The sequence below is a fragment of the Ambystoma mexicanum genome, chromosome 7q (assembly GCF_040938575.1).
Source record: "Ambystoma mexicanum isolate Mex_15411 chromosome 7q, UKY_AmexF1_1, whole genome shotgun sequence".
NCBI classification, from domain to species: domain Eukaryota; kingdom Metazoa; phylum Chordata; class Amphibia; order Caudata; family Ambystomatidae; genus Ambystoma; species Ambystoma mexicanum.
The window spans coordinates 16,302,246-16,326,518 of record NC_090941.1 but is presented as its reverse complement, the minus strand read 5'-3'; the positions used below and the strand labels follow the sequence as shown (position 1 = coordinate 16,326,518).

At 42.7% G+C, this 24,273-nt stretch overlaps 1 protein-coding gene across 9 annotated transcripts in view; it reads right to left on the bottom strand.

Moving 5' to 3' along the window:
- DMD (dystrophin) overlaps nucleotides 1-24,273 on the bottom strand; it is a 7,616,828-nt gene that overhangs the window by 3,301,171 nt on the left and 4,291,384 nt on the right. The gene's annotated exons all lie outside the window — the stretch shown is intronic.

Here is a 24,273-nt window from a genome sequence, read left to right as displayed (position 1 = left end):
CCAGTCTGCTTCCTTGGCCAATTGTTTAAATCTGGTCACATAAGTGAGCATATTTTAGGAGCCTTGTTGAAAGTCCAGCAAGCGTTCTTGGGCAGTATAGACCTGCTCTGGACGGTCAAACATGCCTTTAAGGGCCTGTATGAACCCATCATAGTCGTCTAGGAGGGCATCGCCGGAGTTCACAAGGGGTGTTGCCCAAGTTAAGGCGTTGCCGGAAAGGTGGGATATGATGAAACCCACCTTAGCCCTAGGAGTCGAAAAATAATAGGGCTTGAAGGTAAAGTGGACCAGGCATGAATACAGGAATCTGCGGAGTGTTTTTGCCGAACCATCATACTTGTCAACAATACCGCCCAACAGGGCACGCTCCTTTGTAGCAGAATCCCGGGATAAGACCAATTGTTTGAGCGCAGCGTTGTCCACTTTTAGATTTTGAACCTCGGTTGATAGTTCTTGCATGCGTACCATTAAGTCCTGCACGGCGGCTTCCATCTCGTTTTAGGTTTGGTCGGGTGGCGTCTCAAACTGTCAAGGAGTTCCCCCCTTCTCACCTGGGTCCGATGTTTGCCGGTGACTTCGATCGCTGCCTTCTTGCGAACACTCCTGGTCTTGAACAGCGCTGCTCGAGATTCGTCAGGTTCCAGGTTGCGTTTAGTTCCGGGATCAAGGAGTCCAGAATCCGGAAGACTGGAAAAGGCTAGAAAAGCTTGAAACCAGGAAGGGGGAAAGGAAAAGGAATGGGTAATAGCACTGGGACAAGGGAAACAATAACGCGAGCTACGAACACACGTCTGGGCTACTCTGCAATAGGATTGAGATGCGCGGAGCTGCGGAAGGCGTGGTCTATAAATAGACCACGCTGCGTTCAGCGCATAGAGCGAGCAAGGGCTTCAGCTCTGGACGGCCATGTTGGAAGTAGTACGGAATGCAAGCCCCGTTGAGACAAGGACCAGGAGGTCCAATAGGGGCGTGATCCGAAGTTCATGACACAGGGGGCACCCCGTTCCACATCTTATATTTAAAAAACTACTGGACAAATTTACCCCAAACTACTCCCTGAAATCAAGTCACTGCTTCGTGCCCAAGTTGTTTCTTATTATATTGAATAAGACCTTTCCTTGTTACAAATGCGCCAAACTTGGTTAAAGGTTTGATCCCAAAAGTATTAAAAGCTATAGCCCTGGTTTGATAAAGGCACTAAAGGTGTGCCGAAACACGTGTCACCATGCAAAGGGCAAACGCATTCTGAAATAAGTCTTGAAACACAAAAGTATTTGTGGAAACAATAACTAATACTTTTGGGATCAAACCTTTAACCTAGTTTGGCGCATTTGTAACAAGGACAGGTCTTATTCAATATAATCTGTAACAGAGGTTGTGGTTGGTATCTCCTTCTCTCCTTTCAAATGCGACAGCAGTACTTGAACATCGAATGCTACTAACTGGTCGCTCAACGTGAAGGTTGACGTTCAAAGTCAACCGTCAAGTTTTTCTCAAAGCAAGTTGTTTCTTATTTGGTCCAAATCTGTCAGGCGGTTTTTGCACTACAGCTTCACAAGAATTGCGCTTTTTCTCTGAGGGAAAATGAATTGGAATAGGTTGAACAACTGTGGTTGGGTAACCGGGCATCAGAGCGCTTAATGCAAAGAAAATTAATTGAATAAAGAATTCTTCCTAGTCCAATTTTTATGACAAGACTGCTGCTATCCCATCAGATCATGGGTTACCCATAACCTATCAAAAAGTGACTAAACAATCTTGTGATCTGTGGAGAAAGCTCTGTCGAACACAATGTTGATGAGCAATAGTTCAAAGATTATTCAACATGATGTATCGTATCCGATAGTTCATTTATTTATTCTTCACATTAACAGAAATATCAGATGCCAACAGATACCATAACTAGGAGCAAACCTAATCATATTTAGGTGCTTTTTGGTACACACGTACGCCTTATTTTCTTAGCTAAGATTACTGCATGCATGCCTTATTAGGGGCCTGTAAAGAAGGACTTCTTTTAGCACTTTGGGACAACATGACAAGCATGCTCACTATTGGTGTTATTTGGACTAGTGCTCCAGACCACTCCCTCCTACCTTGGCTCCATCCCCTTTTTGGTTGTTTTTCGGGGTACTTCTGGAGTTACACTTGACGATTCAAACAACAAAGTGGTGCTATGGGTGTCAGAATATACTTATATATATATATATATATATATATAAGGCAGAATATACTGTTATAAATCTGCTAGTAAGACAAATGAGTCTAATGAGTTGTTTTGTTTTCGTTTTTTGTTTTTTCTCTTCTTCTCTTGATCGTTGTACTTTTTTTGTACAAATGGTTTAATGTATGTTTTTTCTTGTGTGTACATTTCTGACCATGCAACTTTGATTTTTCTTCTTTTTTGGCATATGATGATTTGTGTTCTTAATGTTGTAAATGGAATATCTCTGATTCTTCTCTGTCTTCATCAGTTTTCATAATCATGCATGTTCCTACATTATGCTTTATGGTCTGATCCTGACCTATCCACCATGATTTAATTTTTAAAATGTGAACATTGGTAGTCAGGCCCTGCCTTGAAAAAGACCTAATTGGTCAAAACATGTGTTGGCACATTATGGGCCCTAAAATGAAGAATCAATAAATGAACTATCGGATACAATACATCATGTTGAATAACATTTGAATTATTGCTCGTCAACATTGGGCCTCATTACACGGATGGCGAAGAACCATGGCGCTATTAGCGCCATGGTTCATGCCGGTAAAATACCGGCACCGCCTTGGCGGAAAGGGGAATTACCGCCCCATTCCAAGGTTGGCGGCGCGGTAATTCCCCCTTCCACCATTGCCCTTCCCCATTCCCATTTTTGCCCCATAGGGCTCAATGGGAATGGGGAAGGCGCTAATTACGGTACCGCAAATTGCGGTACCGTAATTAGCTCCGTAATTAGCTCCCTGGGTCCCTTTGCGGGTTGGTTTTTAACGCCTGCAAAAAGCAGGCGTTAAATCCCCCAACCTGCAAAGGGACCTCGTAGTAAGGCGGTAAGGATTTACCGGTACCGGTATTTTACCGGTACAAGTAAATCCTTACCGCCATCCGTGTAATGAGGCCCATTGTGTTTGACAGCGCTTTCTCCACAGATCACAAGATTGTTTAGTGGAATAGGTTGAAAACTGCATTTTTTTTTTAACACATTTTCCCAACGTGTCCAGTTTGGGCGAGGGGAGAGTGGAAAGGGGGATTCAAGACAAACGTTTTGTTTCAAAAATGTTATCCAAATCCATCCAGCGAGTGAAACGTTGTTAGCAATAGAATTTATGAAAATTGTATTGAATTTTTGAAAATTCTTTGTACAATGGTTTCACCTTAACTATAGGGCAGCAACCGCCAACCTATAACATATATCTTTATCTACTACATTTATAAAAGTGAATGTTGTGGGTAGCCGGGTTTGTGGCAAAGCAGTGTTCTTAAAATTCCACACTGTATTACCAATCTGCACCATATTTTGGATAGTTACCTTTTAGGAAACTCCAGACAATACTGGCTCTATGATATTTGGACACCCCACCCCATTCTCCGGATTTCAGCACCAGTAAAATAAATGTGTGGGTTTGTGGCTTGATGAAGCATTTGTTCCTCATACAATTGCGCACTGTTCCACCAACCTGCACCACATTTTTGATAGTTACCTGTCAGGTCCCTCCGGACATTACTGGCTACATGACATTTGGACACTGCACCTCTTTCCCTGGATTTCAGCACCTTCACACTTGTAGCAGTTGCCTGAAATTGGTAAAACCGTCAATGTGGTCAGAGAAGGACCGGTCCTCACAAGAGGAACAAAACTTGACATCCCTATGGGACCTCGAAAAAGATGTTTGTAGGCCCTAGGATGCACGGTTTCTGGAACATTTGCACTGCAATGAACTGCTCCGCACCAAGGTGAGGCTACAGTTGGGGAGAGAGCACAGAAGGTCCCAATATGCAGCAACACACCAACTCTCGCCTCCCCCCAACGTCTGCTCCTGGGTACATCAGCCAGCCACACATGCCAATTCTCAATGCAGTTTACTTCAGGGAGCAAAGTACATCAAGCGATAAGCAAATCAGAACAGCGACCTACAGGACCATTGATTTTCAACAGTTGATGAGAGTGTTATCATGTCTGCCTACAGAACCTGTTCAGAGAACAGGTCATTTTGCCAGTATCAATATATATATTTAATCATTCATTCCAGCTTGATTTCTCTGGCAGAGCCTCCTTCGGTCGGGGACAGATGGCCCACAATGATGGGGGGGTCAGTGAATACTTGCTATACTGCAGGGTAGAATCATAACTTTGCAGTGTCATGCCCTGTGAAGCGCCCACTCAAGGAACAACAATAGTCCTGTCACCCCCCCTTAATGCAACCATTTTTCATAGTGAAAGGCAGCATTTTGTCTTACTGATGGGTAAGCAGCAGCACCAGTACTTTGATTTAATTAACTTTACATCCAAACTGAACTGTGGCTTCCAGAAAAACAGCTTTACAAAGAGGATATTGTATTGTAGCATTGCCAACAGAAAATAAGCTTGGACTTGCAAATTCAGCATCTATGAAAACAGAATAGAATGCCATTGAAGGTTCAGATTGTCAGTGGATTGCATCTAAATTTCCATATTTCCCACTGCACAATACATTGAATCATTTCTTCTTGCCAAGCATGCCTCGTTATGCAATCCGAAGAAAATCCCTGCATTCCACACATCTGATCCCTGACGGGCACTGGTTACAGTGAGCGTGTGCCTGCAGCTTTCTAGAAATGCTGCAGGAAATGAGTCTCATAAATGTGTCTACATTTTGAAAAGAAATGACATTGGTCAACACATGGTATGTCAGTAGTGGAGTTGCAGTGCTCTGCAGTGGACTGGGGCGCACCTGCCTATGCTCATGAAAGTGATGACCACATAATGAGTGATCTCACTTTTTGCTGTCAATATTCAATTACTATTTAACGTAAAATACAGTAGACATCTGCAAAAATAAATGTTTTAAAGTATATATTGTGAACCTGCTTGGTGAAGAATGTAGACTTTTAAAAGTCTTGTGCTTGTGCTGTCTAAAATCACAACCATTGCTTCTAGCCAGCAGGCGGCTGTTGGAAGGGTTAAGCAAAACATTCACACAATTCCTGTGTCCAGTTCTAACCTGTCCAGCCACTCCCGCTGCATTGCCTAACATGTGTGAGAATACTTAAACCATGCATAAGTGCTAGCAAACATGTTAGAGAATAAGAACATTACATGGCTAATTTAAAAAAATTAGGAGGTCGGACCAAATCCCCCTAGTTCTCAAAGTACTACTTAATTTATTTGAAATGATATAGTACTTTTGCCAAAGTGCTGTACAGAGCTAAACAATCCGTTTCAAAAAGAAAGGAGGACAATTGGCAAAGATAATCATCTACAATTAAGAGTAGGGGAGAGACAGGAGATGGGTCTTCCGTTCAGATTGGACATTAGCAGGAGTGGGGGTTGAGCGCAATGCATGAGATTCCGCATTCAGAAATCTACACGGGCGACAGGGGGGGGGGGGCAAACAACGAGAAGATAAGAGAAGAAAATAGGATGGATTCTCAGAAGAAACAAGAAAAGATAAATAAGAAGGATCAAGACCATGTATGTACTTAACAATAATGCAAAGGCAAACCGAAGAAGAGGAGAAAAGAGAACAAAAATGGAGTGAGGGAAGAGAAGGAGAAAGCTGTGAATGCTGTGAGAAATAAAAGAGTAGGCAAACAGCAGAATTAAAATAGATTGAAAAGGGGAAAGAACAACAGTAGGACAACCATGCAAAAGTAGGGAGCAGTGGTTAAGACAGGAAAATATTAAAGTTAGAATAACTTACCTGGTCAACTGAACATTTTAAACACGCATTGACAATACCAACAATTTGGGGTTTTGGGTAGGCATGGTAAAGGCATTTACCATGCACTGCTATAGTGGTATTCAAGGCTTTCTCTGTGAAATGTATGGCAATTACCAATTGGAGTTTCATTATCGATTTCACCACTAGAGATATCAGATGATGGCAATCAGCCCACACTACAGAGACAAATACGATCCTCACTAACATGTTGTTTAATGTTACTTTTACACTTTTAGCGGCACACATTTGCATCCATGCCCTCTGATATTGAGACGCGCCTTACAGGAGCAGAGTTCCTGTGGTGTCCATGTGGTGATCCCTGGCCTCCTTGCTTAAAGTGAGCCGGGCAGGCATGTGTGGCTAGTTCCAAAGGATCATCTCTTTTGCTTGCTTCCCTTAAAGAGACAGTATTCATATCTTGCTCAGCTTCCTGCAGGTAGAAACGGCTTCTGCAGGGAAGGGGGAAGAGGGCTACAGAAAACATGATCTAATTTACTCCATTCAATCTCAGATGCCTCAATGTGAGATCTGTGTCTCTTGAAGATGCAATATCATCAGATGGTCTCACATAGCAACCCTTGACCTTAGGATGGGGACTAAGAAAAGGTAACCAAGGGACCATCCACATAGCACCCCCAGGTATCATCACTCTTGGACAATCAGGATGAGCTGGGAAGTTCTGTGGTGCTGTTTGGCAGAGGTGGCCCGGAGCATGCAATGAAAGCAACCAGATAGATAGATGCTGTAGAAAGGAAGAATGGACTACATGCAAACAGACTTGCTGGGAAGAATGTGGGTGGATGAGCAGACAGGTATTAGACTTGAGGAAACCAACCCCATGTCAGAGGGTCGGGGACCAGGCGCAGATTTGGCAAAGAAGGATTGAGACGTTTGGGTGTCCAGAGGTTCAGACAAGACCAGATGAGTCCTAAAACGTGGTGGTGTAAGACTGTTGAGGGAGAAGCTGGAAAAGTGGACAGACAGTAATATGAGAATTAAATGGTTGATTAAAGAATGAGACTATTAGAGAAAGCCAGATTTCTAGCCAATGGGAAGGGCAGGTCGGCCAGACCCCGGTACTATTAAGACATTATAATAGGCAGGTCTTTGCTCTATTTACTGCCTTATTTGATGTCTCACTGTGCTACTTTACCCAAATTCTTTTTTTCGAAGATCCCCTTCACTTCTATCAGCAACACTGAAAACACATTCCTGTTAAAGCTCTGTTATGCTATTAAAAAAGAAGGATTTCTCAGATCCGATATTAATTTGCTGCCCACACACGCGCAGAATGTGTCTGCAAAAGAGCGTTGACGCAGTTGGCACCTTAAAGCATGATGTCGAGTTTTATAAATCCTCACTTAATAAACAGAGTTAATATCATCAGCCAAATTAAATAGCAGCAAAAGCAAAATGCCCCCCATCAAGCCCATGTAATAAGCTTCCCATGCAGGCAGTGGTTGTCATGGCGGCAAAGGTGGATAAATGAGGAGTGCGCTTGTTCTGGCACCCGGTTTTTACCCCTGTAATCTAGCTCATCCCTCTCTGCTGACACAAGACCAAGAATAACATTAAAGAGTAATAAACTCCTTGCAGCAAACCTCGGATTCCATGGTTCACTGGCCACCAGCCTAATCTATCAATCCATTTACTGCACAATAAAAGGTGAGAAACCCATTACAGACCCTGTGTTGTGCCTTGGCAGGTGGTATATGACAAGAACTAAATTCATCACCGAGGCCTGGGCCTGGAGTCCTGTATCTATAGTGGGGAAGTGCATTGAATCACCAGGCCTGCTCTATGTGCTAGGACGAGATTAGTTTGTCCGGTCTTTTATGCTGCAAAAGTATGTCACATCTTAATGTGCGGGTCCACCAGCTGCACGAAAGGTCCATGAAGGTCCCTGGGGTATTAAAAGCTCCTATAAAACTATCAATGGTATTTTCCTTTTTACACGAGTTATTGATTTGTGGATGACATAACAAATGAGCAGAGGCTAAAATGTAGGAGCCAGACTTTCAATGAGGCTGTTAATTTCTGTCCTCCAGATAAATCAAGTCGATTATGGTAGTATGGACACATTTCAATTTTTCGGGAAAGATTAAAGAAAAGTCACTGCAAAATGATTGTGATTATATTATAAAGCAAGCATTGCCAATGCCAACAGTATGGGCTTTTGTGGGCATATAATAGCATTGCTTTCAAAATGCCTAATACTCTATACACATGGGGCTCCATTACAAGTTTGCTGGTCTGGAAACAAGGGTCCCGGTAAGCTCACCGGCACCCTTGTTTCCGGATCGGCACACTCTGAATCTGCCTGCCGTGGCCACTGTACACGACAGGTCTGACCCTGCTGGGCGGTGCAGCCAAGGTAAACAGACTGTTCACGGAAGCACCGGAACAGTTGTCCCCACTCCAATAGAGTCTAATAGGAATCAATGGGAATGTGGACTTACAATTTTCCGGCGCCTGACTTCGAGGGCTGCCAGACTTGTAATGAGCTGGTGGCACCGGGAAGTCAGGCACTGGTAAAATATTACAGGGCCAGCGGCAACCCGCCAGAAGCACCGGCAGGGTTACCGCCATACACGTAATGAGGCCCATGGTCAATCAATGGATGGGAAAATAACCAAACCTACAAGCTTTGTGTCAAACGTATCTCGAACGCCAACTCCAGTATGAAGGAACTATTCATCATATTAAAAGAATTAGAGTCTCCTATCCCCATAGCTGATATCTGCATCAAAAACAAAACATGGTGCTCAGATATTCAACAGGCACTCTCCAACGAAGTAACCACCCTCCAATACAAAATAGCAAAAAGAAAAGCCTCCCTTAACTCACTATCCCAATTGAATAACTTAGACCGCCCCCCCCCCCAGTGAAACATTATCTGACGTTCCCACCAGATTCCACTCCACTAAAACATCTATACTTGAGGTAGAAAAGGTATTTCTCTCACTTAAGCCATCTAATTGCCAGGGCGACCTTTGCCCAGCGCAGACTGTAAAAGACGCCGCAAGAGATCTTGCCCCTTTTATATCCAAACTCATTAATGCCTCTTTTGCATCTGGCATCGTCCCCACGAACATGAAGCAATCCTGGGTGCTCCCACTGCTAAAGAAGCAAACCTTGGATCCACTAATGCCTACCAACTATCGTTGACGGTACCCTTCTTGCTCAAAATACTTGATAAGGTTGCTTATACTCAGATTCAAAAATATTTGGAATTCCAAAAACTACTGAGAGCAAGACAATCAGGCTTCCGCCCACTACATGGTACAGAAAGCATCCTCATCGACTTGAAAACACAGGTTGATGAGCTAAGAGACAAAGGGAAAACATCACTCCTCCTACTGCTAGATCTTTCTGCCGAATTCGACCTCGTGGACCACAAGGTCCTATGCGGCCACCTGGACTCTGCGGCCCATTTCTCCAAAGAGGCCATTAGCTGGAAAACATCTTTCCTGAGTGACAGATCCATGAGGGTCTTCTCCCCTTCAGCAGCTGCTGATCCGATTCCTATCATGTGCAGTGTCCCCCAGGGCTCCTGTGTCTCCTCTACATTATACAACATATTCACTAAGCCCCTTTTCGATGATCTGAACCTTCTGGGTATCACCTACACTAACTATGCAGATGATACTCAGATTCTCCCCCCACTTTCCGGGGATTACGACAAGCATTTGGCCTTGGTGAATAGGGTGTATCTCATCATCCAAGCATGGATGGCGACCGACGGTCTATTCCTGATTGATGATAAGACTGAGCTTATCATCCTGGGCACTCATACCACCCTTAAGAAACTAGGGCAGGAGTACTCATCCTTCATAATTGACGGGAACCTCATCAAAGTGGCAAAGGAGGTAAAGACCCTTGGCTTCCACCTTGGCTCCACCCGTTCCTTCGACAAACAAGTGAAATCAATGGCCTCGGCCACCGCCTATACATGTAAGCTCATTAGGATCGGCAAACCCTTTCTGTCGAGTGACAACTGCATGATCCTGGCCAGAGCCCTAATACTCTCCAGGCTAGATTATTGCAATGCCCTTTACATCGGCGCCAATAAATCAATCATTCAGAGGATACAAATCCCCTTAAGGGATGCACTTGGTGTAACCAGAAGATCACACATTTCAGCGACTAGGCACCAAAATAACTGGCTTTCGACCCATAATAAAATCTTACTAAAAACAGCATCCCTCACCCATAAAGAACTAAACAATGCCACCCCTAGCTACCACATGGATAGACTCCTCAAGAGAACATCAACCAAACCTATGAGACTTAGTAATGCCAACTGCCTCAATGTCCCCAGATTCAAGCTGGCAAGGTAGATGGCAGCAGCTTGCCCGTGAAAGCAGCCCAACTTTGGAAATCTTTGCCTCACGTTCTAAGAGAAGATCAACCATACCTGAACTTCAGACGTAACTACAGTTACCTGCTCAAATCCACTGACCGGTAGGCTGGACCACCTGGCCACATACATCTCTGTACTGTATCTGTCCTTGCATGAACTCTCAACTCAGAATTGATCATATATTGCTGGACCTTTACATGCACCCTCAGATCATAATTGTTTATGCACTATTAGACATATATGTGTAGCTCCTCGCTTGTCAACCCACTTGCACAGTTCTGTCTAGATTTGCACTACATCCAGTAGTCTCTGTTTCTACTCTGTATTTAGTCCTTGCTGCGGAGCAACGATATATTGCACATATAAAACATACCTATCTCAGTTTAGCCGGTACCTATCATCATGAGCCACCCTGCATCAATTTAGCCACCAGTGTTGCATCCCAGCTGCCTTTTGAATATACCCGTTGGATTCTATTGTTGCTTGTTGTTGTTCCTAAATCCACACATGACATGAATTTCGAAATAGCCTACTGCTGCTGTCATCATTAACTCAGTCCAATGTGTATTCATGCAATCCAGCTGCCACTTGTTTACTGAATTAGCCTACTGTGCCCATTAGCCTACTGTGCCCATTGCACTGATTTGCATTAGTCTACTGTACCATTACACTGATTTGAATTACCCTACTGTGCCCATTGCACTGATTTGAATCAGCCTATTGTGCCCATTGCACTATTTGTTGAACTAGCCTACCTGATCCGCCTTGCATGACACACTCTCTGTAAAGCCCTGCTGTTACTCCACACTGGTTGCTGCATACTCTATGAATGCCCAATGTGCACTAAACTAGTTACACTAGTGTACTTCGAACTGCCCACTGACTTTGCCTATTGCTCATTCTGTGTTGTTTGAATTGCCCATTGCATCTGCCGACTGCTGACAAACCTTACCTCTCTGTTATTTGACCATACTCTTGGACTAACATTTTATGCTACTTTGTCTTAGCCCACCCTGCAATTGACCCATACATACAATGTTAGCCTAGGTTACGCGGTCAAATGCTCTAGCCTAACTATACTTTACTCGACCACCTACACTAATATTTAACTAACCTATTTTGATGTAGTTTAGACCACTCAAGCTAATTGTATCAACCACCACCAACCATTCTTCCACAACATGCACACCAATACCCATAGCTTTTTACGCTGTCAGTATACTACATACAATCAGCCTCTTAGTGTACGGCGCTTGTCTCCCTCCAGTTGATGCAGAAGCCCCACCGAAAAAAATGTCAGCATACAGGCCTCTTACCACCGGGCAACCTAACGACTCGACTATATCGAGTTCATTCGCAAGCAACCCTTGCACCTTAAGCTACAGGAATTCCAGACTCCGCTCCAGACTAACCAAACTTTTCAAACCCACCACTAGATCACTGCCTTCAATAAACAAGAAAATTAACCTACATACCAGTAAGAAATGTAACAATGCCAGCACGGTCACAATCCCGTCTCGCCTGTATGCCACCTCTAAGCATCACACTGTGCAGAAACCTAAGACAGTTGACTCATCACTGACCATTCTCATCCCTGCCATAGCCACTACTGAGGCCCACCCACTTAAAGGAGCTCTTATAAATGCCAGGTCCCTGGTTGCCCATGCAACAGACATCTCTGACCTAATATTGGTAGATAACCTGGACTTCCTTGCTATCTCTCAATGATGGTTATATGTAAGTACAAAGTAGACCCCTAGAATGTTCTTACCAAATAATATTTGAATTAACTCCCCTGTAGCCAACGAACATGGGGAGATTGTGTTGAAATTCGAAATCAACAATATTGCTTACATTGTGACTAAAGAAACATAGGGCCTCATTATGAGTGCAGTGGTAAGGGATTAACGGTGCCGGTAAGGATGCCGGTGACGTTAACCCCTTACCGCCGCATTATGAGGTCCTTTAGGGGGAGCCACTAGAGGACAAGGGAGCTAATAATGGGCCCATTATTAACGGGCCCGTTATTAGCGGGCCCGTTATTAGCTCCCTCCCCTTTCCATTGAGCCCTATGGGGGCTCGAATGGGAATGGGGATGGGTATATACCAGGTCCTTCAAGGTTGGAATGGCCCGGTAATTTCTCATTCAAGGAACCCGGACCCGGACCGAGTTTGGAGGCAACCATGGCGCTAATAGCACCATGGCTACCTCCAAACTCGAATGAGGTCCATATATAGTCTGTTAAAGTAATTGGGGCACCTATTCCTGATTGTCAACCCCAAAAGTCCCTAAAGGGAGGGGTGTCTTAAAAACAAATTAGTTTAACAAAGGTAGCGGGCGCCCCTCTCTCGCAAGAACAGACATGATAACCTGTTCAGTGGTTATTAACCACTTGAGAGTTCGCAGCCACTGCTTTTACCCACTGTGCCTTTCACAGATGGGAAATATCCATTTGCACATCAGTCTTTGTCCTGCCCAGGGGCAGTCCAGCACCGAAATACAATGGCAATTCCAATCTGAACGAGAGTACCACCAGCAACCCCATACACGTGTTTCACCCTTGTTGGGGATCATCAGTGAGGTGAAGCTGATGCCTCTCTAAGCACAGTGAGAGGGAGACCACGTCTGGTTGCCCCCAGGAGACCTAGGGTTACCAATCCCAGGTTCCTTAAAAAATAGTTTAACAAAGGTAGCGGGCATGATGCTTAGAGAGGCATCAGCTTCACCTCACTGATGATCCCCAACAAGGGTGAAACACGTGTATGGGGTTGCTGGTGGTACTCTCGTTCAGATTGGAATTGCCATTGTATTTCGGTGCTGGACTGCCCCTGGGCAGGACAAAGACTGATATGCAAATGAATATTTCCCATCTGTGAAAGGCACAGTGAGTAAAAGCAGTGGCTGCGAACTCTCAAGTGGTTAATAACCACTGAACAGGTTATCATGTCTGTTCTTGCGAGAGAGGGGCGCCCGCTACCTTTGTAAAACTATTTTTTAAGGAACCTGGGATTGGTAACCCTAGGTCTCCTGGGGGCAACCAGACGTGGTCTCCCTCTCACTGTGCTTAGAGAGGCATCAGCTTCACCTCACTGATGATCCCCAACAAGGGTGAAACACGTGTATGGGGTTGCTGGTGGTACTCTCGTTCAGATTGGAATTGCCATTGTATTTCGGTGCTGGACTGCCCCTGGGCAGGACAAAGACTGATATGCAAATGAATATTTCCCATCTGTGAAAGGCACAGTGAGTAAAAGCAGTGGCTGCGAACTCTCAAGTGGTTAATAACCACTGAACAGGTTATCATGTCTGTTCTTGCGAGAGAGGGGCGCCCGCTACCTTTGTAAAACTATTTTTTAAGGAACCTGGGATTGGTAACCCTAGGTCTCCTGGGGGCAACCAGACGTGGTCTCCCTCTCACTGTGCTTAGAGAGGCATCAGCTTCACCTCACTGATGATCCCCAACAAGGGTGAAACACGTGTATGGGGTTGCTGGTGGTACTCTCGTTCAGATTGGAATTGCCATTGTATTTCGGTGCTGGACTGCCCCTGGGCAGGACAAAGACTGATATGCAAATGAATATTTCCCATCTGTGAAAGGCACAGTGAGTAAAAGCAGTGGCTGCGAACTCTCAAGTGGTTAATAACCACTGAACAGGTTATCATGTCTGTTCTTGCGAGAGAGGGGCGCCCGCTACCTTTGTAAAACTATTTTTTAAGGAACCTGGGATTGGTAACCCTAGGTCTCCTGGGGGCAACCAGACGTGGTCTCCCTCTCACTGTGCTTAGAGAGGCATCAGCTTCACCTCACTGATGATCCCCAACAAGGGTGAAACACGTGTATGGGGTTGCTGGTGGTACTCTCGTTCAGATTGGAATTGCCATTGTATTTCGGTGCTGGACTGCCCCTGGGCAGGACAAAGACTGATATGCAAATGAATATTTCCCATCTGTGAAAGGCACAGTGAGTAAAAGCAGTGGCTGCGAACTCTCAAGTGGTTAATAACCACTGAACAGGTTATCATGTCTGTTCTTGCGAGAGAGGGGCGCCCGCTACCTTTGTAAAACTATTTTTTAAGGAACCTGGGATTGGTAACCCTAGGTCTCCTGGGGGCAACCAGACGTGGTCTCCCTCTCACTGTTCTTAGAGAGGCATCAGCTTCACCTCACTGATGATCCCCAACAAGGGTGAAACACGTGTATGGGGTTGCTGGTGGTACTCTCGTTCAGATTGGAATTGCCATTGTATTTCGGTGCTGGACTGCCCCTGGGCAGGACAAAGACTGATATGCAAATGAATATTTCCCATCTGTGAAAGGCACAGTGAGTAAAAGCAGTGGCTGCGAACTCTCAAGTGGTTAATAACCACTGAACAGGTTATCATGTCTGTTCTTGCGAGAGAGGGGCGCCCGCTACCTTTGTAAAACTATTTTTTAAGGAACCTGGGATTGGTAACCCTAGGTCTCCTGGGGGCAACCAGACGTGGTCTCCCTCTCACTGTGCTTAGAGAGGCATCAGCTTCACCTCACTGATGATCCCCAACAAGGGTGAAACACGTGTATGGGGTTGCTGGTGGTACTCTCGTTCAGATTGGAATTGCCATTGTATTTCGGTGCTGGACTGCCCCTGGGCAGGACAAAGACTGATATGCAAATGAATATTTCCCATCTGTGAAAGGCACAGTGAGTAAAAGCAGTGGCTGCGAACTCTCAAGTGGTTAATAACCACTGAACAGGTTATCATGTCTGTTCTTGCGAGAGAGGGGCGCCCGCTACCTTTGTAAAACTATTAAAAACAAATTACACAACTGTTCACCTTTCCTCTGACCCTGTCCTAAAGCAAAGTGGTGCTGAATGTAAATTGCATATCTGAGTTTTGTGCTGGGGCAAAAAGTGGCTTTCCAAATTAAATAAAGTGAAGTCCCTGATTGAAAAGCAAACTCTCTACTGAGAGTGGGAAAGTGACTCCTGGTAGAAGACAGATCCTTCATTGCATTCTGGTGAACGAAGAAGTGTTCTGTCTTTAAAGGATTGTTGTATTCCAACTCTGTATTTTGTATCTCCCTGCACACTTGGAAATGCTATCAGAGTGCTGCAGTTGTGAAACTGCTTTTGCCAAAAGTAAAGCATTGCATTTTATTTAAATTAAACTTCATGTAAATTGTATTGGTAAGTGAATGATCCGTTCATGTTTCAAGATGCTACATGTAATTAAAAGTGAACCCCATGCAAAGTGTTTTGGCTGTACAAGTTGTTGGGTTAAAGAGTTTATGATCTGTGTTATCCTGGACCAACTAGTGTTTTCAATTTGTGTGAAATAAAAAGAATTGTTGGAAAAGAAAAGCATTTGGGCCACATGTGAGATGGATTGATTTGTGTTTGTGTACAAATATTAATTTTCCTTTTCATTAATAAATATATATATTCGTTCTATTCTACGACCTGGTTCTTGGCTTACCTATTGCCAAAGGGTGAGGGACCTATGTGGTTCTATGTGAATCACAGACAGGGCTAGATAGAACAGAAAAGGAATATTGGTGTGGCACTTTTGATTGGCGAGGGATGAATACCCTGCATCGATGTTTGCCACATAAATGTCTCCAACAGTACCAAGTGGGGAAAACATAATATACTGGTAGAAAAGTGCATACACCTATAGGACATTGCATATTGCTTGTGAACAATGACATAGTAAAGTTCTTAATCAATAGCTCATTGATTGAGAAGTGCATTAATCCAGTGAAAGTAACTTCCTAACAATTAACTTCCCTTCAGCTAGTGTCCCTTGGCAGCAGTGGAAACACTAACTATGTTTTCATATTGAGATGCTCATCAGAAGATTGCAATATCTCAAATTATAAGGGGTCCAAAGACAACGCACAGTCGTAGACCATTTATTTCCGCAGTGCTCCAACTGAGCCATTTAGAGGACCTGCTGCACAGTTTCTCATACACTATTTCTACTTTGGTAGCCATAGGATTCCCTCCAAGGGCACTCTAACAGACATGGTGGCCTAGACATGGTGGCATAGTGGCAACAATGAACACCCCAGAAAAAGTTAAGACACATGTGAGAGGTGGTGGAATGAGAAAATCCTCCATGATAAGCTTGAAGACTTCACTGAGGAAATCAGGACTTTCCCTGTTTGTTATAAGCAACGTTATAGCACTATTATTATTTTAACATTCCTGCTGGCATTGTAGAGAAGCAGACGTGTACATCACAGATATACCCTATCCCCTTATCTCTGATCTATTGGATGAATAATAAGACGGCACTGTCAATGACACCTAGTATAATTTTAATACCACATTGAGTGTATGAGAGACTTTATGCACTCAGACAGCCGTACCAAATGTATCCTTGAACTGAAGGGGTTAGCAGGAGATTTGCAGACAACATTGAATATTTAAGAGTTGTAAAGAAAACCTGACAGGTGCAAAGTGATGTCATGAAGAGAAGAAACAATGACGCACCAAAACGATATAAGAATACTTAAAGTATGAAGATGTAACTGAAGAAACAAAGTGAACATATATACGTGTGAGAAGAAACCATGTATACAAAGTAGATACATAAGCATTTGAGTAGTGAATGTATATACGCAGAAACACAAGGTGGATGAGTCACATAGAAGCTTGCTGCAGTAGAAAACATAACAAGGTTGAAGTGGCCATGTTGGAAAGATGGATAATAGTAAGTGAAAGGCTCGAAGGAAAGAGACCAGGACTGTAGAGCTGACAGAGGCTGGAAATACAAATGTAAATGAGCAAACATGTGTAAATGCCAAGTATTGAAAAATAAAGATGCAGAAAAGCTTATGTGAGACGGAACAACCAAGTCTTCAAAGGCCGCAGAGGGTCATAACACCCATGATAATTGAATCAAATAGCACTAAATAAAAGGTGATAAATGGTGTAAGACATGGGAAACAAGGCTATTTCATGAGCTCCAGATGAAGATAACAATGTACCTTAACTCATTTGAAGGTCAAGAGATGAGAACATTCAGCAAGGTCAAGTACAAAGGAAAAGCCTTGGCTAAAAGCTTGGCTGCCAAAAGATGGTAGACTAATTGGGCAAGTGGGCAGTAGTTTGACTTTGCTCTCTGCACCTGGGTTTCATTTAGCTTATGTGCTGCTAACGAGCAGAATGTCCAAGGTAGGGAGAGAATGCCATCGAATCAGAGGGCCTATGTGATGGTGGACCGTACACTGTTACAGAAGCCAATCCGCTGCTCTTATGCTGCTATAATCTGCATTATACATAGTTAGAGGGACGTTTAAGGCATGCTTACCAGGGACGGGACAGTCAATAATGTTATTAACACTTACGGACCTATATGTCGATGTGTTCCCCTAACCAATTCGTCCACCCAATGGGTTCTATTTTTTGTCAGATAGGATGACATCATAGCTGATGCACATCGAGGTATAACGTCTTTGTGTACCTGAAATGTAACTGATAGTGTGTGGACTACAACTTGTTGTTCGCCAGGTTTCCCGACTTTCTTGAACTGATAATAAAGTAGTATATTGCCATATTCTTTGAGTCTGTCCGGTTATTTGGGTCTAGGATTATTTGTTATGGTAATTCCATTATGCACATAGAAATGCTCAATAAGTGCTAATGCACATGTCAGCAGTGGTGCTGATGGTTCAGATCCAGATGCTCGGATTCTTGACATCTTCCACCATTAGACAGAAGATCGCAGAGTTTCCTGTGGAGAGTGGTGCTACAACAAGTTTGACTTGAGAATGTTGGCAGGTGCCCCTTTGAAGAAATTTCTGTGTGGTCCCTGCAGGAACCCTGTGGACTAAAGGCAAAGTGGTTGATTGTGGCAGAGTCGATACTGAAGGCCTCGAGCTGAATAACAGATGTAAGTAGAAACATTGAAAGTGGCAAATACAAGGGGAGGAGTTGTATTACATGTGTGTGTGTGTATATATATATATATATATATATATATATATATATATATATATATATATATATATATATATATATATATATATATATATATAAATATATATATATATATATATATATATAGACACTTGACACATATTACTTAAATTAAATTAGATGGAAAAGGCATTGACGATGTAAGAGAAAAGAAGGAAAAGGAATGAGAAAGGGCGTACAAGAAGAGAAAGAAAGAAAAAGGAAAATTGAAAAGGTACAAAGAACAGAAAAAAGAGAAAGAGAAAATAGAAGAGAAGAAATTAGAAGAAATAGAAGCCCGAAGATTGAAATAATGTAGGTTTTGAAAAAGGGGATGGAGAAAGGAAACAGAGAGATGAGAAGGGAAATAGATTGTATTGTTAATATAAGCATGATACCAATTGAAACATCAGCACGATGGAAAGGAGAGAGAGGTTCAAAACAGCCCTGCAGGGAGCTGCAAGAGATACCAAGAGTACAGACATAGGTCTACGATCATGAGGCAGAAGTCATAGGGAAAAAGATTAGAGATCTATATAGACAGATGAGAGAGAAGAGTGGCTATGAGGCTGCGGATAGCATCGCAGGATCTCCACCATAGGAAACAGGAGATGGAGCGGATAACACACTGAGCATAGGACACTGTCTTAAATAGACTAGATCTTGATGATGAGGAAAGGGATAATAGGCATAATAGCCATACCAGTTGGGGTATAACGATGTCAGACGAAGAAAGGGAGGAAAATGAAAAAAGCATGAAGAGAAGGTGCATGCAGCTGATAGACCCGAACATAGAGATAGAAGAAAAATGGTCAGATTTAGAAGACCTGAAAGAAATAAACGCCAGAACCGACCCTATGTTCTGAGTGACCACCAGCATGATCGCATAGTGCAGAACATATGTCCCTGCCATATGTAAGCAGGTTAAGGTCACTACCAGATAGAAGACGAACAGGCGAACCAAGCCCCCATGGAAGAAGCAAACTGTGGGGGCATATGGTCTTGGACCAGGATTTATACAATTCCCGTTATTAGAGAAAGGGGTAGGACAACCACAACATATTCCATGGCCACAAATCGATAAGTAAAATCTGAAATGTAAATGACCGAGTTTGACTGCAGGTGCAGAGAAAATTGATTTATGAGTTAGAGAGAATGACAGGGGAATTAAGTTAGCAGTGTGTGATGTCAAAGGCCTACTGGCAGCTATTCTAGGGGAGAGAACTGATGACATTTGGAGATGAGCAGGATATGTGAGTGTAACGGCACAAAACACGACACATGATGGAGCGCCATTTAATAACTGCAGGCCACACATATAGAGGGCTCTTAGAGTACAGTATCTAGAAACAGCAGACATGGGTGCGATTATGACTAGGAAAATTGGAGAGGACGAAGATGCTGTTGCTTTTTTTCAGAAGATTTAGGAACATTGGCGTCTCGAGATGAGAGAACGGTGGGATAAAACAGTGGCATTATTTTATCACATTTTATGTCAGGGTCTGCCTGAGCCAGTGCAATGGCAGATGAAAACGCAGGTAGGGATTAAAGCAAAGCCATGACCCTAAATACAGTTGACTATCATACATCATTGTTGATTATTACAAGAGAAAAATAAGAAGAAATCTGAGAATAGAAAGCAGGAGGAAGCAAAGTTAGTTAAGAGGAAATTGTTGAAATTTGCTATAGAAGGAGCAGTAATGACGAGTGTTAAAGGCATGGCCACACGAGAGTTACAGTGAATGCAGCAAGGTTATGTAGTGCACCCTATGGATCAGACTTGCTTCAACTTTTGGCCAAGTGGTAGTGGGAATACACCTGGAGGACGAGGAGGATTTCAAAACCCTCAAGGGGGACGAGGATTAAATAGAGGTCAAAAACAACAATGCTGGAATTGTGGGAGTACAGGGCATATATCCCGAACGTGTGGACGCGGAGGAGGCAAGCAAAAGAACTGGCAAGCTCCAAGAGGGGGGATGGGTTATTCTAAACAGAACAACCCAGAATCACACAATTGTTATGCCCAAGATCACACACGGTATCAGACAGGTTCACCACAAACATAGCAAGCAGAGACAGTCAACACAAGGGCAACCACAGCCATCACCTATGCAAGCACAACAAGCACAGACACAACAACCACAGTAGGCACCAATGAAACAAACAATGGTACCACAATGGAAGGTGAATACAGGAGCTTCACAGGCGTCCACACACAGGATAGGGAGTGTGACAGTAGTGGGAGGGAATATGTTTACAGGTACAGGGATGAATTTATATCCACAATAGGAAGGCCCACAGAGTGACTTGATGTGTTCAGTACTATCTGTGACACCAGACCCACAAAATGAACCAAGTGTCAGGGTAACAATCGGAGGCAAATAAATACTGAAGAAACGCGTTCCTATGTTCAAGAAAGAAAATACCCAATGTCTGGGAACATCATAAATGTTTAGAGAATCTCTGTGGCCACATGTGTGTTTCCTTTTACTGACAAATTACCACTTTCTGTAGTTGAACAATGTCAATGTTCACCTATGTGTAAACACAGCACTTGCCACTTGCTGGCTGCACTACCACTGTTTATTGCCTCTATTTATTTATTTTTGTTTATTATCATTTATCTGTTCTCCTCTGCTCCACACTTTGCACTCTCCCCCTTCAATGCAATTTTTCCTCCTTTCCCTCTCCCATGCACATTCTCAATGTCACTGGGACTAGTAAGATTGTTGTTTTTGTTCTCCCTTGTTCGCCTTCCTTGCCTTGTCGCGCTCTGAAACACTTGTGTACGAGCGCGATACAAATTAATTATCATATCAAATCATATCAATGCCACTATTATATTCTCGGCAGACACCAGTTAACATATTAGGGTGTGACTTGATGACAACATTTAACATGACAATATCTTTTACTGGCAAAAGCATAGTGTCTCTGACTCCAGGGATACATTACATTAATGTGATAGAGCTTATATTAGCTTCTACAGGCCGAAAAGCACTATGTTTAGACCCAGAAATATGTTTGTAAGGAGTACATATTTTGTTGACATGGCTTCCTGGACTGACAGGGAAAATATTGAGAATACCTGATAAATGTTTGTTTACACCAGGAATACCTATGGATGATGAAGAGAAATCGAGAAAGGGTTGTTGTTCATGGGAAAGATGATGAGGGAAGACATTGAGAACGGTAATAGCCCTTAAAGGAGGATATAGACTTACAGATTTGACAGACAAAGACTGTACAGAGATGAATATGCAAACTATGAATTTGTGTTTTTCATAAGTCTCACTTATTGGATGAAAATTGAGAATAGAGAAATACCACAGAGAATGCCATTGGTAAAAAAGAAACCATCTTATTTCCAGGATGACTTAGAAAAGGTACCAAGCATCTTATGGACCAAAAGTCCATATGATGTGGGTTTGTTGAGTGGAGCAGGAGTAGTTAAAATTAAGCTTAAGCCAGGGGCAATTTTGCCACATGCAAAACAGTATCCTATGTCACCAGAAGCAGATGATGGCATATTTGAGAACATTTCCAGTTTAATAAAGCAGGGACAATTAGTGCCATCAGAATCCCCATGTAAAACAGCTGTGTACCCTGTGAAGAAATCAACAGGGAGGGGTTGTGGGGATTTATTCAGGATCCCCGCCCCTAAAACAATATTTTTGAAGCATAGTGTCCTCTGGTAACAAATCCTACTACAATATTATGGAACATCCCAGCTAAAGCACCTATTTTACAGTCATAGATTATAATAATGCCTTCTTTTCAATTCCCCTTCATGAAGAATCACAGGAGTTAACTGCTTTTTCATAGAGAAATCAGTGACAAACACACAGGATTGCACCAGGGATAATTTGAGTCCCCATCATTTTTTAATCGAGACCTTCAGATGGACGTGGGTAAATGTACAACTCGACAGCATGATAATTAAGTACGTGGACAACATAGTGTGCAGTGAGACAGAGGAAAGGTGCAGGGAAGATTCAGTTTGATTAATGACAATACTAGCAGAGAAAGGATATAAAGTAGACAAAGAAAAGTTACAATATTGTCAGGAAATTGTCCTGTAGAAAGGAAAGCTCATCCCTCAAGAGGGAAGACAAGTGACACCTAAAAGAGCAGAAGCAATCATGAGAACTTCAAAACCTGAGACAGTAAGGGAAATGCAACAATTCTTAGGCCTGTGAAATTATTATAGGTCCTAGTTTTTTGACTACAGTACATACATTCAACTACTTTTAAAAGAACTGAAAGAAGCATAGATAAGCAAACATAAGATGACATGGACAGATGACATGACATAAGGAATCAAACAAATCAAAAGGCTGATTTCCACAGCCCCTGTGTTTTGGAATACCAGACTATAGTGACAAATGTTACCTATTCTCACATACAAATGAAGAAGTAATGACAGCAGTACTTACGCAGAAGACTGCATTAGGACATGGACACATACCATTAGCCTATTATAGTGGGATTTTAGACCCATTGATGAAAGGACATTAGCCTTGGGAACAAGCGCTAACAGCTGCTACGTCTGCAATTGAGAAAGCCACCATTATTGCTCCATATTTGCAATTTTGGAGAAACCTAAAAGTACATTGACTACACAAAGCACGTCTGGATACGAAGTGATTATTTTAAATCCAGTAATCAAAATTGTTAGATGTTGAATAGGGAATTCAGCAATATTTATAACAGAACCAGTAGAAAAAGATGACTATGTACACAATGGCAAAAAGTATACTGAATTCTATGATGACATTCCTCATGTTAGAGAATATGCTCTCTAAGTGGGGGAATTTCTCTTATTCATGGTTCTTCAAAAACTGACCTAACGACTGGTGAAAGGCATACTAGGACGGCAGTAGTGAAATAAAAAAAAAAAATGGTGAATTCAAAGTAGTGACGAGTGCGAGATTGCCTTCACATTGTTCAGCGTAGGCTGCAGAATCAGTGGCGCTCATCTGCGTGCATCAAAGATTTGAAGATAAGGAAGTGCTGATGTATTCTGACTCCGCCTTTTAACCCTTCCACCTGATGGCAACAAGTAGTTACCCCACCTAACATACTTGTGACAGTCTTCCCATTCGCATCTGTGAGGATAACACATCAGATGATTCATGCTAAATAACATATTAAAGAATTTCACACAATAGGTTGCCAGGTTCTAACACTTAATTTTACTAGGTTGCCAGGTTTTTACTACATACCCAAGGACATGCATTCATTCTAGCCCTCTATTCTTTGCTCTTTGTTTGCATTCACATTAATCTAACATACAGCGTTTTTTTTTTTTTTTTAACTCACCCACTCTTGGCATCCAGGCTTTGCAATCCCAGTTTTACCATTCCATAGTTTGTTACTTTGCCTTTTAGTAACTCAAATCTCCAGAAATTCATTGACGCTAGACCTTTTCATGGAAATTCATGGTGATTCAAAGACATTTTGTATTGCCTGTCAGGTACTTCGACCTGTCTGACGTTTTCCCCAAAAAGTTTGAGAGTTCAGCGATACACTTTTTGAAAGTTTGATTACCCTCACATAGATTGTATTTACAAATGGAAAAGGAAAATACGTGTCATCTTGCATTTAAAAAATGTGATGTTATTATTACATTATTATTTTGAAAATACAATTCAACCATAAATCTCACATCAAATCGGATCTATCTCTTACCAGTTAATTTGGTTTTGCTAGGCATGTAAGAAGGTCTCCAATGTCCCAAGCAACAGACTTTCTATAAACTGAGAACAATGTTCTGAGTAATACTTCAATCCACAAACTCCTGTGTAGGTGTACCATGCAGATATGACTATCATTGTGCTAAAGTATAACACAAGCACTTATCAAACCATCAAGCATTTGGATTTAGGTTTTCTGTCACCTGATCGGGGCTACTGCTGCAATACAGACATTCTAACCAGCTGCTTTCGGAATTGCCACCGGGGGCACTTTTGAGACTAAAAACATACACTGGCCACATTGTAACGAGGCTGAGCATCAACATATCCTATCATGGCACAGACACTCCCACC